This window comes from Miscanthus floridulus, chromosome 16 (assembly GCF_019320115.1).
Source record: "Miscanthus floridulus cultivar M001 chromosome 16, ASM1932011v1, whole genome shotgun sequence".
NCBI classification, from domain to species: domain Eukaryota; kingdom Viridiplantae; phylum Streptophyta; class Magnoliopsida; order Poales; family Poaceae; genus Miscanthus; species Miscanthus floridulus.
This window is the reverse complement of record NC_089595.1, coordinates 50,263,992-50,279,715: the sequence shown is the minus strand read 5'-3', so window position 1 is coordinate 50,279,715 and position 15,724 is coordinate 50,263,992. Positions and strand designations below refer to the sequence as shown.

Genomic DNA, 15,724 nt, shown 5'->3' with positions numbered 1-15,724 from the left:
GTCACCGGACAGTAGTAGCCGGTCTCGGGGTCCGGCTCCCAGAACGCCGTCTTCTCCTCCGTCGTGGTCGCCATGGCGCTGGCGATGTCCTTGGCCACCGTGCCCAGCTTCACCGCCTTCTCCTCCACCTTCTTCAGGGACTCCTCCGCCACGCGCCATCCGATCGCGATCCGACGACAGATTAGGTTCAGCTCGATCTAGCCTTCTTCCCTGTTGATTCTCGGTGCCCGACTGCCCGTTGCCTTCTCTCTCGATCTTCTCGGAGGAATGAAGGCTACGGCCAAGCACACTAATACGCTTTTACTCCCATTATTATAGAAAAAAAAGGATGGTGGAACCTAATAATGAGCAATGGCAACGAGAGGTTGTTAGAACTTGCCGGAAGGCACGTTTTGTCACACTTACCGTTATGGTTTCTGTTTTTAGGGTTTTTTTTTTTTGGAGTGAATTCTGTTTTTAGGTAGGAAAGACGATGATGATGACACTTAGCCCATTAGCGTCTATTTTGTGGGAACAGGCCTTCAACATAGATGGGCTTCCAGATATTAAAGGCCCAAGGAGCTTTGTATTTCATTTCGTTTCGTGAAAGCTGAATGATTTATTATTTCACCAGCAAACTTGACGTACAACTTATAGCCGTGTATTACCTAGACCCACTCATGCCAATGATAATGAGCTAACTATCTTTCTTTTGTTTAAGTAGGCTTGACCAACCATATTTTGATTAAATTAAATAAATTTCACCAATAAATGTTAGGTGCAATAAATAATTCATTTTATAGGAGAAATTAGTCGGAGATGGACCTAGCTTAAATTGACTTGAGGAGGATACAATTTTTGTGTATTGGGCTTCAGCGTAAAAGCAAGAAAGTGGGGTGATAGATGACATAGGAGTATTGCAGGACAGAAGAAGAGGCGTTGGAGTAAGGGATTGAGATCTAGTGCAGTTGGTATCACTACCACAAAACCAATTGTAGGAGACAGTCTCTCTGATTAACCGAGGCAGACACATCTAGCGACTGTCTCTGTAAATGATCTAGCAACTTCTAGGAAAATGCTGGCCTCTGAAATCATTTATGGAGACGGGCATATCCTCCAGGAAAATGTCTGCCTCGGAAAATCATTTACAGAGACGAACGTCTTAAGGCGACCGTATCTGAAAATCATCGATCAACAGAGGCTGTAAATTGATTTTTTAGAGGTGGACATCTTTATATGCTTGTCTTTGAAATTCACTATTAACAGAGACAACCATCCTAAGTAGTTGTTTCTAAAAATCGATTTTCAGAGACAGACATAAATAGTTGCATCCAAAAATAATTCATAACTTTTTTATATGAACTCTGACGAAGACAAACTTCATATCAAAGTTGTAGCCCTCAACACGATCTACAACTTTATAGTTAATTTTTTTTATTTGAATGGCTTAAAGTTTCATAATATTGTTTTAAATTTATTGATTTTAAAATTTAAAATTTGAAATTTTCAAACAACCTCGGATGTTGACATGGTCTATATCAAAATTGTAGTTCTCAATACAATCTAGAACTTTGTAGTTGAAAAGTTTTTGATTTGAAGTCGCTTAGAGTCCAAAATATGTGTTTTAAGTTTATAGATTTTGAAATTCAAAAATTTGAATTTGTAAATGGCCTTGAATGTTCACATAGTTCATACCAAAGTTGTAGTGGATGACACAATATACATTTTTTTGGTTGATAAGTTTTGATTTGAAGTTGTTTGGTGTCTCAAATATTTATTTTAAATTCACATGTTTTTTCAAACAATCTTGGATGGAGACACATTCTATACTAAAGTGAAGGAGCTAGGACCTATAAATGTGAAGCATTAGAGATGAATGATACATGCCGATCTGGGGAAACAAATTTGAAGGAGCTAGGATCTATAGGCAAGAACAACTGCTGATGTTGAAAGCTATTTTGTGTTGTTTGTGTTTGTATCCTGTTAGTCTAGTTTCTGATGCTGATTGTATTGTTGGTGAAGTGAATTCCATGTACTTGTGATGTGTTAATGTTGTTGACTGGTGTGAGTTGTGTTCAATATCAACTGTATTTTGTACCTATGTTAAATACATGTTGTTGTGTTCTTGAAGGCCACTGAAATGCCAATTGTTGGTAAATGCTATGGAAGATGTATTTCAGAAATACAGTGCAATGTTTGTGAGTGTCAAAGTTGAAACAAATAAAGCATCATAGAAATGGAATGGAAACAAAGTTAAGGCAGAATTCTGCAACATGTTTCGTTGCTTTTGTTGACTGTTTCCCAGAACTGAGCATGAAAAGCATCACAGTTTGATGCATCCATCTATATCTGACCAATTAATACCATACACAAGAGTAGACAACACCCATCCAAGCATCATTGACCATAGTTTGATGCATCCATCTAGCTATCTACTCGAGCCATAAATATCATACAAAATAGTAGAAAGCACCCATCTAGACAAATTTTGGTGCATTTTGTACATTAACATTGTCCTTATCAGTTCCTTCTCCAAAATGTATGCCTATACGCACACATACAAAAAGCATCGTCCTTTTGTCATTGACGTGACATAGGAGGAAATAGGGGTGCTCAAGGGCCACGCATCCTCATGCGCGCATCACGTGCGGCTAGGCACCGGTTCAGTCCACGTTGTCCATGCCACGTCGGCAAAATGACGCTAACGAGGTAGAATGAGCCTACACTGAACTAATAATTAAGTTCAAGGGTCCATAAATGCAATTCCAAAGTTTATGAACCTATATGGCACACTCAGACAAGTTTATGGACTTCCGGTGTATTTAACTCATGCATATATCTACCACTTTTCTAAGATACTATTTTTTTGAAAGGGAAAAGAAAAAATGACAACAAAGACCCTCTATATACTTGGATGTTTATAATCGTGTTAATAAGGAACACCGATCCCTCTCTCTAGTTCCCCGCTCCCCACTCCTGTTTCTCTGCACATGCATGCGGTCAGATCGTATTCAGAAACGCACCATGCCTGGCCCCAAATGGCCAAAGAAAAAGCCACTTCTCCGGGGCACCCCTTACGTTGCTCCCGTCACCTAGAGATCTAGCATACGAGTAGTTTTGTAGGAGCGTGCGTGCACACACCCCTGCCAGTAGGCTGCCACAGTGATCAGATCAGTCATCAGTTCCATGCGTCATGTATATCAAATGTGTTTTTGTTGTCCATAGCTTCTGGCTTCTGCCGTCCGAACTGGTTCGTCAAAGATGGATGGAACCATGGTAACAGGCGGACAGAGTTAAGTGCAAGGAGCCAAGCAAGCAACCGTCTAATTCCAGGTGGTTGAGTGTTGGCGACGACCAAGCAAACCTCCCCGTTCCCCGGTCGGCCGTCGTCAGCTATCCAAGTCGAATGCCAACGCTACGGAAGTGGCCGGCCGATGTGACTTTTTTCCTCGGAATGGGCCACTGCATGCAGCGTGCGTCTGTCAATTGACGATGACTAGTACATCATGCGCGCCATCGTGCGCGCCGGCAAATCACCTGGTTAAGACGTAGGTAAAGAAGATGTTTAATATCTGCATGAAAACAATATTAGGAGTTTAATGTAGATATGTCATGCACAAGAATTGAACGATTGGAGGTCTTTTTATATTTAACATGGTAAAACTATTCAGAATTGTAAACATGAAATGATTGATGTGGTAGATGATATTTCATAGCAAAAACATAGAAGGCAATGCAATAAACTATTTGAGGTGTTCACACTGCATGAGAAATATTCTAAATCCTCTGTTTTCACACCGACCATGAAGCATGATTTTTTTTTCTCTAGAGTCACATAGAGATTAGATACTGGAAGGACATGGGATTTACCTTACCCGTGTATTTGCGTCTTTGTGGCCTACACCCATGAAATCTGCACTTAAGCAATCAGCCATAAATATAGTGTTAAGTTTAGGTACAACAGGTGTGGGAAAAACACTTTTTGAATAAAAGTAGCCGATTTGTGAAATGTGCTAAGGCATCTGAACTTGCTTGAATACTTTAAATGCATACAGAAGCAACTAATTAACTATTTCTAGATTTTAACATCCTACCTTCTTCATTTATACAGAACGCTTAATCTCTTGTTAAAATAAATACAACTGTTTTATAAGCCACAAGATCGTGCTACCTTCCTGGTAGAAGCTTAGTAACTTCATAAATTAGGTCAACAGACTATATACAGCGCAAACCACCTTTCTGGCTTGGTTGAGAAGGAAAAAGGCCTGGAAAACTGTATAATCTACTACAAAAATAAGCATGCTAAAATCCCTAGAAAAAAACAACAATAAAGGCACATCATCTCTGTTGGAACCATACTCTCTTGTACTGAATGACTTCTGTCATCTAGAATGCTGTTTTTCCTGTACTAAATGACTTGTATCATCTAATGCTATTTCAGTTGATTCATAAAAGATTGCAAGTGGTATGGCTCCAGTAAATTTGTTATATATAGGACTGTGGGGTGTTTGGTCAACAATACTACACAAATGGTGCTATGTCACCATAGATCTTTATCGACTAAAACATCTTTTTTTTGTGACCTCCAATGCTCAGCGCCCAGATTAGGCCACGAAAGAGGTTTTTTTTTCTCTGAAAACCAAGTAGGAGACACCAAAACAAACAAGACAATGCACAACCTGAAATCGATAAGCTCATAATTTATCTCAACACAAGGTAAGAAATAGTGGTTATGTTGAAACCTGGGTAGGAGTCATAATAATTTTAGCCTGTATTTGTATCAATCAGATACAAAGCAGGAACACAAAGGTGCTTTGATCTGACCGTCTGTACCGAATCTGGAGGTAATGTTAAAATGTTTGTTTATTTCAAAATTTCGTACGCCTTATAGGTAACACCCAAAAAATTGTAATGTTTTGCACAATGATTATGAGAATAGTGCTGTCCAGATATGCAGTTAACTAGGGGGTTCAATATGGCATTGGAAGAGGTACGTAGTCTTGGGTAGCAAGCATTTGACAGCAGGCTACGGAACCATATAGGAAACCAAAGACATCATTCTACCTGAAAATAATACCGATATGGGTGCTGAAAATAATAACCATGCAACCACGAAACTAACGATGCTGAGATTATTGCCTTGCTGCAGGCAGCCTTGAAACTGAAGCATGACTGACCTGGTTTTTCAACAAGCATGGTCTGATCATGCACCTAAAAAAAGAGTGTGTTTCTGAAGATTAGCTATCTGGGAAATTAATGACTGTAGTGCATCAAACTATGTCGACGAGATTAGTTAAAACACGGATACATCGATAAGATTGTTTATTGCAGCTAAAAAGACCATTAAATATCTATGTCGCTTTGAAACGTATAAACTGAATATATATCATCAACGAGGGATGATGTATGTGTAGAGCCAAAACGTCTTAAGGGACAGGTGGTGGTACCTTGTCGTCAAATGTATGGCCCATGAGCCTTATGGTTCTGGCAGGGTGCACCATGTCACAAAAAAATATGTACATGTACATGGCAGTCTTCCATGCATGCAGATGGCAGCCCGCAAAACAATAACAAATGCAATCAGTGCTTAGCATGTAAAACCAAATTCATGTACTCCGTCGCAGCAGGCGGATGGTAAGAAAATAAGCACAAAAGTAAACCATGCACGTGTTCCAAAGCAAGACAACAAATTGCATAGTGTGTAAACCTTTAGAATCACATACTGGGAAAAATTAAGGATGTAATCTATGCACTAAAAGTATGGAGCAAGAATGTTTTGATGCAGGATGATTGTTTGTAGAGATTTGGGATTAACCTAAACATGAGGGAAATTGAAAGGAACCTGCGAACTAATTGTATCATCATGCTGAAATTATTTGTACCTGTAAAACTATCGCCTCAAAAAATGAAGTAACTTTTGAGAAATTGTACTGTCGCTGCATCATATATGGGAGACGTTGACTCTCAGGAGCTAGCTGAATTTTAGATGCTGGTGCCTAATGTGTATATTTTAGGTGGCGGTATCTATAAGTTTAATAAATCAATTTATCACCTAAAGGAAATGAGATATGTGCTTATTGTGTAGATTTTAGATGGCACTTCATACTGGGCAAACCAAAAAAACTTCTATGATTGGTTTTGGCAATAGTTTAATTCTTTGTACTGTAAAGGTTATATGGTATTTTGAGCAAAGAACAATAAATCATTATATCACCAAAAGCATGAGATCAACTATCTCTGTCGGTGTACATTTCATATGGGAGTTCATATTGGCCAAAGAAATAATATCTTATAAATTATAGAAGTAAGAGTACTGCTCCACAAAATTATAGAAGCAAGAATAATTATGTCTACGGAGAAATGTAAATAGCTGGTAGAACAAAAACAATAAAGCAAGCAAAATCATAGCCTCTACGTATGTGGTGGCAATGTTACAGGATGAAGCAGGGAAATATTAATAACATCAAGGTAGCGTTGTTGAGGCATAATACATCAGATGTAGGTATCTTACCTGTAGCCTGAATAGCTTCACTCCAAGGATAACAAGGCGTTCAAAGAGAGCTTGTGGTAACCCTGCATGTTTTTTTTGACATGATGACTGGACCCAGACTGCAATGATCTCCGACAAGGACCACCTACAATTTCAAGAGTATAAATAAAGGATAATAAAATTAAACTTTTTTTTTACTTGGTTGACACCAAGCACGAAAGGAATAAGGCGTTCAAAAAGAGATTGTGCTAACCCTGCATGGGGTGTTTTCTGCACATGATGAGTGGAGCCAGTTGGCAATGATCTTCAACAAGGACAGCCTACAATTGCAAGAGTATAAATAAATAAATAACTGATAATAAAATAAAGCAACAAATCTAGATTGTGTAGGTACGTGGAGAAGCACATAGGTAAACGCACGCTGTTATCATGTACCTTGGACCAACCATAGTAACCATACTCATTCATTTGATCTAATCTTTTAGTATGGTATAAGGCATAGTAGCACAGTACATCAACATATAACCATATATGATTATTTAACCTTAAAATTTATCAAAATAGCAGCTCGCTGTAGTCCACGAGATATATCAGCATTTAGAAACAAACCAACTGTGTGATGTTGGATTATGGTTGGTTGCTTCTTTGTACATTTGGTGGATCAATCTAGCTGAGACCATATGAATAAGTGAGAAGGTAAAAAGATACTAAGAATCTTAAAATCAGTGTAAACTGCAGTGAAGAGCCCAAACAAATTTAGCTGACAAATAAAGATGCTAAAATCTCAAATAAAAGGCACCGTGCACACACACAATCATAGGAGGAAGGACAATAACTAAAATGACTGAACTGCAGGTACAGTTAAGGATTTAGGTGCGGAAAGGGGAAAAAATATTTGTTGGAAGTATCTAAAGGAGTGGTTGTCCTCACTTTTCATGAGGATATGATAGATTAGCAAACTTAGTTAGATGTGCATGTATATCTGTAAATAAAGAAGGAAGAATTACATTACCAACATACAGCACATAGGAAGATATTTTGCTCTAAAATTTTTGAGTGTTGCATGATGTCTAAGCTGTAATACTCCTATGCATGTTTCCTGATTTCCTGCATGAAAGCATATATAGGTGGATTCAGTTTATATATTAAAAAAAGAAAAAAGGAAGAGTGGTCAGTTATGATTATAGAGTGGCACAGATAAGAGAGTAGCCAGCATTAGATGAGGAAACCAAATAGATAAATTGATGGATAAAAATTTAAAGACGGTGGTGCTATAATAAATCTGTAAGGAAGGCGTGTGTATCAGCTGCAAAAATTACAGTACTAATCAAATATGTAAGTTGCACATCAGATATAGAAATTACAGAAGAAACTACTGAAATGGCAAGAGTAGAGGATGGAATTCATTAATCTTTTTGCATTGGGAAATCTGAATACCGACAAAATAGACATAGCTTTAATTTTGAAGAGTAGACTATGTAGATATAGCACTAACTTTACGCGATCGTAGGTATGAATTCCATCACACGCGCCATCGCGCGCGCCGGCAAATCACGCACATAGGTCTGGCATATAAAATTGAAGGTTATATAGATTATGTTAGAACCCATGCGCATGTCTAATCTTCATCATGAATAATAATCATGTAATCTAACATGATTGCTGTAAAAATCTGCATACCTATGTGGGGCTGGAGGGGATCAAACCCATTTTCTCTGCAATACTCAACCTCTTTTTGGCATAGTCATAATAGGTCTTGAGCCTTGGAACCTACAAATGAAGTTAGCTTCCAGATAAGTGAAGTCAAGTGAATATTTGGAACACATTGAATAAAAATCCTGTCTAGAAGGATTTGCAAGGATACACATGTTTTAACCAACCACTGAAAATTCCTGTAAGGAGAAAGAAGTATAAAATATTTAACAAATAATGAGCATGACCAAACGCTGTGATCTGAACTTGATTATGCATGAGAACATAGAACCTTAGACAAAACCATAGATTACTAACTCTATTAAGGTGGTGGTGCCGACAATTCTAATATACAGATGTTGACTATGTTGGTATAGTAGATCTTCTTTTGGTATACCAATCATCATAGCTCGTCATATAGTATGTAAGAACAATAGGAAAATAATCCAAAAAGGTTGAGATGGCTTTCACAGCGCCGATGCTTTATGGTCTAAATCAAATCATGGTTGCGCCATTGTAGTAGTAAATTATATATTAAACACATTTGGATTCATAATATAGATATCCTGATTCAGCAACATATCAGCTGTAAACCCACCAATCAACCTGCATGTCATGTTGCCTGGTATGGAAGGTACTGCCTGGCTTGAAATTTGCACAGGACACGGTTCTAACATTAGTATCTCTATTCAATACTGTAGTAACTTTGAAACGGTAAAATCGTAAGCATGTCTTGATGGAAAACGTACATGGAACTTACTTATGTGTCAGTAGAGGCACAAAAAACACTTGAGTGACCACCTTCCACTTGCCAAAGCCCGCAGATGTTAGGGCTATACCATGCATCATTTCTGCAAAACAGTTGTGGCAATGATTTCAGCAGCAACAGGGAGCGTCTTATGAAATTTTAAGGTTGGAGCTACATACTGTAAGCGAGAAGCAAAGATGATGGAGGTGGAGACAAAACAAATAGGCACTGAATTAACCGACATAGGTTCTTTGAACTTTATTTTTTTAGAAAAATCTATACAACTTTGCCCTGAACCGTTAGACATGGTTGTACAAAACTTTTGTTGAGGTAGAAAATAAAACTATTGCTTACTATGAGACCTGCTTCAGACAGTTAGAGTCAACAGTATAATCGAACTAACAAACATGATAATTCTTTCCTATCAATTCAACATGCAAGTGCATTTCTCAAAGGTAATTTGTACACATCACCCAAATTTGACCAATCGATCAACATGCAGTACCAATGGTTGGATTTGGAATCATGGTTGTGCCATTGCAGCAGCAAATTATATATAAAGGTCATCAACGTCCACAATGTGGATCAAACAAGGAGACCCTTTTTCCCAGAAGACGAAATCAATACACTAATGCTGTAAATAATGCCCGCACTTTCGACGAGCGAACTAAACCTATGATTCATGGGGAAGAGTTATTTGCTCAGCAACTATTTCTTCACATCAAATTATCAATCATCACTGGAGCCAAATCTGATATCTTTGTTTCACAAAAACTCACCCTTTTTTATATTCTCGAACTCATCCACATCTGCAGTAGAGAAAAGTGTAATTCAACAACGCTGTCGTTGACCGGCCATGGCGTCCCTTAGGCTTGAACCAATCAAGATAGCCCATCCCCTTGCTATTCCCTTGGGAGGATCACGGATCTACGAAGAGATGAGATAGGAAGCTGAGGGCTACAAGAGGAGGAGGAAGTCGAAGAGGAGGCAAGCGACAAGGACTTACCTCATGGCAGGGAGGCGCTCGAAGAGACGACGACCCCGGCCGCATGGGGCAGCCTTGGAGCGGCAGGCGCTGCAGCCCTCGAGCCAGTACTGGACGGCGCTGAAGCCTTGGGGCCGATGTTGGGCGATGAGGTCGGGACCCACCGGCGCGAGGGACGGGTTAGGGGCCCGCTTCAGATCGACCGCCGACTTTGCTGATGAAGCACGGAGGTCCCTTCGCCGGCAGAGCCTGCCGTCACGTCAGGGCCTCAGCTGGCTGCGCGCGCGGCCGTGGGGACGATCGGAGACGGAGGGGGCCAAACCCTAGGCCGCGCGACCCACTGTCTTGCGTCGCGACGAGGAAGCGGCGTGGCGTTGGTGGTGTTGGAGGAGGAGGAGGAGTGTGCGCGGCGGGCGCGCAGAGGGCCGGCCACCGCCGCAGCTCCGGCAGGGGCTCGCGCGGTCAGCTGGCAGCGTTGACCCGGCGGGCCTACGGCGACGCGAGGGGAGGAGGAGGACTTCGTGGCCGCGCCGGGAGGGAGAGAGGAAGGGCTGGAAGAGGGGGCGCCGAGCGTCGCGGAGAGTTCGAGGGAGGCTTCGAGAGGTAGCGGAGGCGGTGAGCGCAGATATTTTCAGGCGGTGACTGTAGGAGACGATGGGAGGAAGCAGGACCGTTGATCGACGAATCCAGCGGCTGAAGTAATATAATCGGGGCGACGTGGCCACCCTGAGGAGCGGCCGAGGCTCGCTGCTTTGATAGTAAGAAATGGCGCAGCCATGGCCGATACTAAGGGTGTGTTTAGTTGGGGAGGTAAAAAATTTTGGGTGTCATATCGGATGTGTCGGAAGGATATCGGGAGGGGTTTTGGATAATAATAAAAAACAAATTACAGAACCCATCAGGAAATTACGAGACGAATCTAATGATACTAATTAATCGGTTATTAGCACATATGGGGTTACTGTAGCACTTAAGGCTTTCCATGGACTAATTAGGCTTAAAAGATTCGTCTCACGATTTTGCCAAGAACTGTGCAATTAGTTTTTTTTTTGTCTACATTTAGTACTCCATGCATGTGTCCAAACATGCTCTTTTATTGCTACAAAAAAAATTAGAGACTAAACAGGGCCTAATTTTATTGTACAGCTAGCTCACAGGTCACAATGCAATGTTCCAGTACAAAGATCGATGACACTGCGGTTCGTTGGTACCATGCAATAGTAAAATATCCCCTCTCTAGTAAAAACAAGTAGTTATTTTTGAAACAACTATGACACAAATCTTTACTATTCCCTCCTGCTCAGAAAATGGCTAGGAGGAGAGAGAGCCAGCCCACCTGCCCAACCCCGCCGGTGAGCTCGCTGGAGGAGCAGAGGAAGGGGGCCAGAAGCTGTGGAACTTTGGGGCCTTTAGCTTTGGCCCTGATTTCGGATGGACCGATCAACTGTACAACAACAACAATAAAACCTTTAAGGCCCAAATAAGTTGGGTAGACTAAAGTTGAAATCCAGCAAAAACAATCAAGGTTCAAGCATGTGAATAACTGTTTTTCAAGCACTTCTATCTAAGGCTAAGTCTTTGGGTATATTACATCCTTTCAAGTCTCTTTTTATTGCCTCTACCCAAGTCAACTTCGGCCTTCCTCTACCTCTCTTCACGTTACTATCCTGGCTTAGGATTCTACTACGCACCAGTGCATCTGAAGGTCTCCGTTGGACATGCATAAACCATCTCAGCCAGTGTTGGAGAAGCTTTTCTTCAATTGGTACTACCCCTAATCTATCACGTATATCATCGTTCCGAACTCGATCCCTTCTTGTATGACCGCAAATCCAACGCAACATACGTATTTCCGCGATACTTATCTGTTGAACATGTCGTCTTTTCATAGGCCAATATTCTGCACCATACAACATAGCATGTCTAATCGTCGTCCTATAAAACTTACCTTTTAGCTTCTGTGGTACACTTTTGTCACATAGGACACCAGATGCTTGGCGCCACTTCATCCACCCTGATTTGATTCTATGGCTAACATCTTCATCAATATCCCCGTCTCTCTATAGCATTAATCCTAAATATCAAAAGATATCCTTCCTAGGCACTACTTGACCTTTCAAACTAATATCTTCCTCCTCCCGAGTAGTAGTGCCGAAGTCACATATCATATACTCAGTTTTAGTTCTACCGAGTCTAAAACCTTTGAACTCCAAAGTCTCCTGCCATAACTTCAGTTTCTGATTCACTCATGTCCGGCTTTCATCAACTAGCACTACATCATCCGCGAAAAGCATACACCAAGGGATGTCCCCTTGTGACCTCATCTATTACTAAGACAAACAGATAAGGACTCAAAGCTGACCCTTGATGTAGTCCTATCCTAATCGGAAAGTCATCCCATGTCTCCATCACTTGTTCGAATGCTAGTCATAACATTGTTGTACATGTCCTTAATGAGCCCGGCGTACTTCGTTGGGACTTTATGTTTGTCCAAAGCCCACCACATAATATTCCTTGGTATTATATCATAAACCTTCTCTAAGTCAATAAAAATCATATGTAGGTCCTTCTTCTTCTCCCTATATCGCTTCATAACTTGTCTTATTAAGAAAATAGCTTCCATGGTTGACTTTTCGGGCATGAAACCAAATTAGTTCATAGAGACTCGTGTTATTGCTCTCAAGCGATGCTCGATAACTCTCTCCCATAGCTTAATAGTATGGCTCATCAACTTAATTCCCTGGTAATTAGTACAACTTTGAATATCCTCATGGACTGATCAACTATGAAAAAAAAGGGTGACGTGGCAAAATAACGTGCCGGATTCCCTGGTACAAAATTCGTCTCGTAAGAGATTACATACTACTACGTCTATAAAGATCGAGCTCATTTTTAAGGTACCCTATCTATTCACGAGCTAGAATTGCGTTCTTTTGTAGAAAACCCCGGAGTGCTAGATTTGCATTCTTTAAGATTGAGAGGGAGTGCCATACAGGGCCTGTTTATGAACCCAAATAGATCCATAGTTTATGAACCCATATTATTTAACACTACCACGCACTATGAAACTACTTTTGAGGGATAAATAAAGCACATATATGAACATGTTTGCAATCAGAATGTTTTGCAATACAACACATATAGTGAACATGTTTGCCATCAGAATATTCAGAACGTAAGCTTCAAACGGGCATCTGATTTTAGACGTACTATGTTTTGCAATACAACACATCTACAGTGAACATGTTTGCCATCAGAATATTTAGCAACGTAAGCTTCAAACAGGCATCTGATTTTAGAGGTACTTCCTCCGTCCTATAAAAAGAGTTATTCTCGCTTCCCAAAATTCAAATATTTTTAACTTTGACTAAATATATATAAAAGAAAACATTAACATTTATTGCACATAATTAGTATTATTAGATAGATGATTGAATATATTTTTATAATAAACTTATTCGGAGATACTAGTGCTGATAATATTCCCGTAGCGATTCTTTTTACGTGACTGAGGGAGCATGAGGTTGGATGGAGCTGCTGCCTGACCGCGGCTCGAGCCTCCAGGCCAGGTCGCCAAGCAAACACGCCCGTGGCAATGTACTCCTACTCCACTCTGGATACATAAACACAACCGAGACATGAAGCGTAAGCAATGCGTGACGAGATGAGATGATGGATGATGTGATGGTGGTCAACTGGTCTTGCGCTGGCAGTGGAAGCCGTGAAGTTAGGGCGTCTCCAAGGCTCCAATCATGATGGGGACGCACGCTCTGCTCTGCGCTGCGTGCTCCGACGACCTCTCTCATCTGGATCTGCTCCACTAGTCCACACCACACTGCATGAGATTGCATTGCTTGCCATCCATGCATCCAGTCGAGGTACGGTCGAGCCATGCTGCATCCCATACCTTTTTACTGTTTCCTTGCAGAAGCAGCAACAGTGTCGTGTCAATCGAGTGCTTGCCCTTTCATGCATGCATGAGATCCAACTAGCTGGACGTACGGACGAACGTACATATCGCAGGCTTGCACCTTGCAGTGTGCAAGGCAAAGCAACCGGTCGATCCATCGGACGGCCCGTTCGGTCTGCAGCGACGACGACGACGCACGTCGGAATTGGAGTATTAACTGCATCCATGTTTGGGTCAACGCAAGCTACTAGCTACTCAATCCATCATTCCATCTGTCCATCGATCTATCCATCATCGTCTCTTTCTCCTCACGCAACCACTACTCATAGCTTGTATGGTCAGGGCGGAAAATCGTATAAATTTCTCACCTAGAGAGAGGGAGAAAAAAAAGGTTTTCACCGACAGTACTAAAACTGCAAGAAGGGGCCCGTGTTTAATTTCACCGACCCTACATGTAAAATCGTATAAATAAATTTCGATCGAGAGAGAGAGATTGTCTTAAATTTTATTAGACAAGAGATATACTTCTCATCTAATAATATGCGCATTATATTGTTGGAATATCATATTACTTCTTGCACATACTCCTATCTATTTATATGTGCATATGAATTTGTTATAGTTTTAGGCCTCGTGTAGTTCCACTCCTGATGGCTCCGGCTCTGGCGTGTCCTGTAGCGTCATTTAGCGAGTCCCGTAGCAGCTCCGGCAGGGACCAGATAGGAGCCGAAGGAGCCAGTATTATGGCGGCTCCAATGGCTCCACCACAGTAGCGCAACTGCAGTGCCGGAGCCAGAGCCACACCAAACTGCCCCTTAGTACACTACTATATAGAATGCACAATCCCTACCACTCATCACTATTGGAAAATTTAAAACCGACAAAGTTAGAGGTATCACTGTATGTTTCGTAAGTAAAAACATATCACTACCGCAATTATCACTATCGATCGGTAATACAACCTGATATTGATAATTGGTTCCCTTGTTCTGGATCCAAATTTTCTTTTAAGTGTGATTAATTATGAATTTCTGTAAGTCCATACATACTCCCTCTCCCTTATCTCCTTCTCTCTTCCCCCTCTCCCACACATAGAATCGCCTCTCCTCTCTCTCCCCCCCCCCCCCTCCCTTTCTACGTCGCTAGATATCCTCCTCGGCGGGGGCGAAACGAGCCACGCAGAGGGCTGATCCGGTGGCCTTGGTGCGGATGCCACTCCCCGGGTGGCTTTTCTCCTTTTTTGGTGTTTTTTGTGTGAAAATGGGCATCTTTGTCGATGAGCACCCAACAGTACCAATGCTAACACTGGATTACCCATTGCTGGTTCAAAATCCGATAGTGAAAACCGATTTAGAACCAGCAGTGATTGCAAGTTGCACGGCTGTGATATAATAACCAACTTAGTATCTTGGCATGAAATTTAAAATTGTTCTAAGTCAACCTTCTCTAAATTTGATCAAATCTGTAAAACATACATCAATATCTACAACATCAAATTAGTTTTATCAAATTATTCATGAAGTAGCTTCATATTGCATTTATTTATTGTACTTATATTTTTAAAAGAGGTAGTTAAAGTTGGAGAGGTTTGACTTAACAGAAAGTTAAAATAAACTTATTTTAAGAGCAGAGGAGGGCGCATGCACGAACATCTCCACACCACAGTACCACACACGAACGGAGCATCCCCATGAAGGGTGTGTGGTGGTTCGTAAATTTCGTACCTGCCGTACATGGCTCGTGTTCCCTGTTCATATATGTGTTGAAACATTTCAGTTGCTAGCGTAAGCGGTACAGCCACAGGCATATCGCCTGTCAATAGATCCAACTGTGCACGTTGTGTTTGTTCAGCATGTACTACTATATTTGTTCATTTCAGTACGTACGGATACGCTTGTTTATTTATTTATACATATATAC

General features: G+C 41.0%; 2 long non-coding RNA genes across 3 annotated transcripts; both read right to left on the bottom strand.

Moving 5' to 3' along the window:
* Positions 1 to 6,442: 6,442 nt before the first annotated feature.
* Positions 6,443 to 7,347, bottom strand: LOC136510117 (uncharacterized). The gene is made up of 3 exons (XR_010772618.1): positions 6,905 to 7,347; positions 6,723 to 6,789; positions 6,443 to 6,614 (listed from the first exon to the last, which is right to left on the bottom strand). It is a non-coding gene; the product is annotated as an uncharacterized lncRNA (long non-coding RNA).
* A 1,214-nt stretch (positions 7,348 to 8,561) lies between these two features.
* LOC136509854 (uncharacterized) lies at positions 8,562 to 10,289 on the bottom strand. Of its 2 annotated transcripts, none has more exons than XR_010772558.1 (3): positions 9,916 to 10,289; positions 8,922 to 9,836; positions 8,562 to 8,806 (listed from the first exon to the last, which is right to left on the bottom strand). It is a non-coding gene; the product is annotated as an uncharacterized lncRNA (long non-coding RNA). The 2 variants fall into 2 exon arrangements; XR_010772559.1 differs by having other exon boundaries at positions 8,562 to 8,802.
* Between the last annotated feature and the right edge of the window lie 5,435 nt (positions 10,290 to 15,724).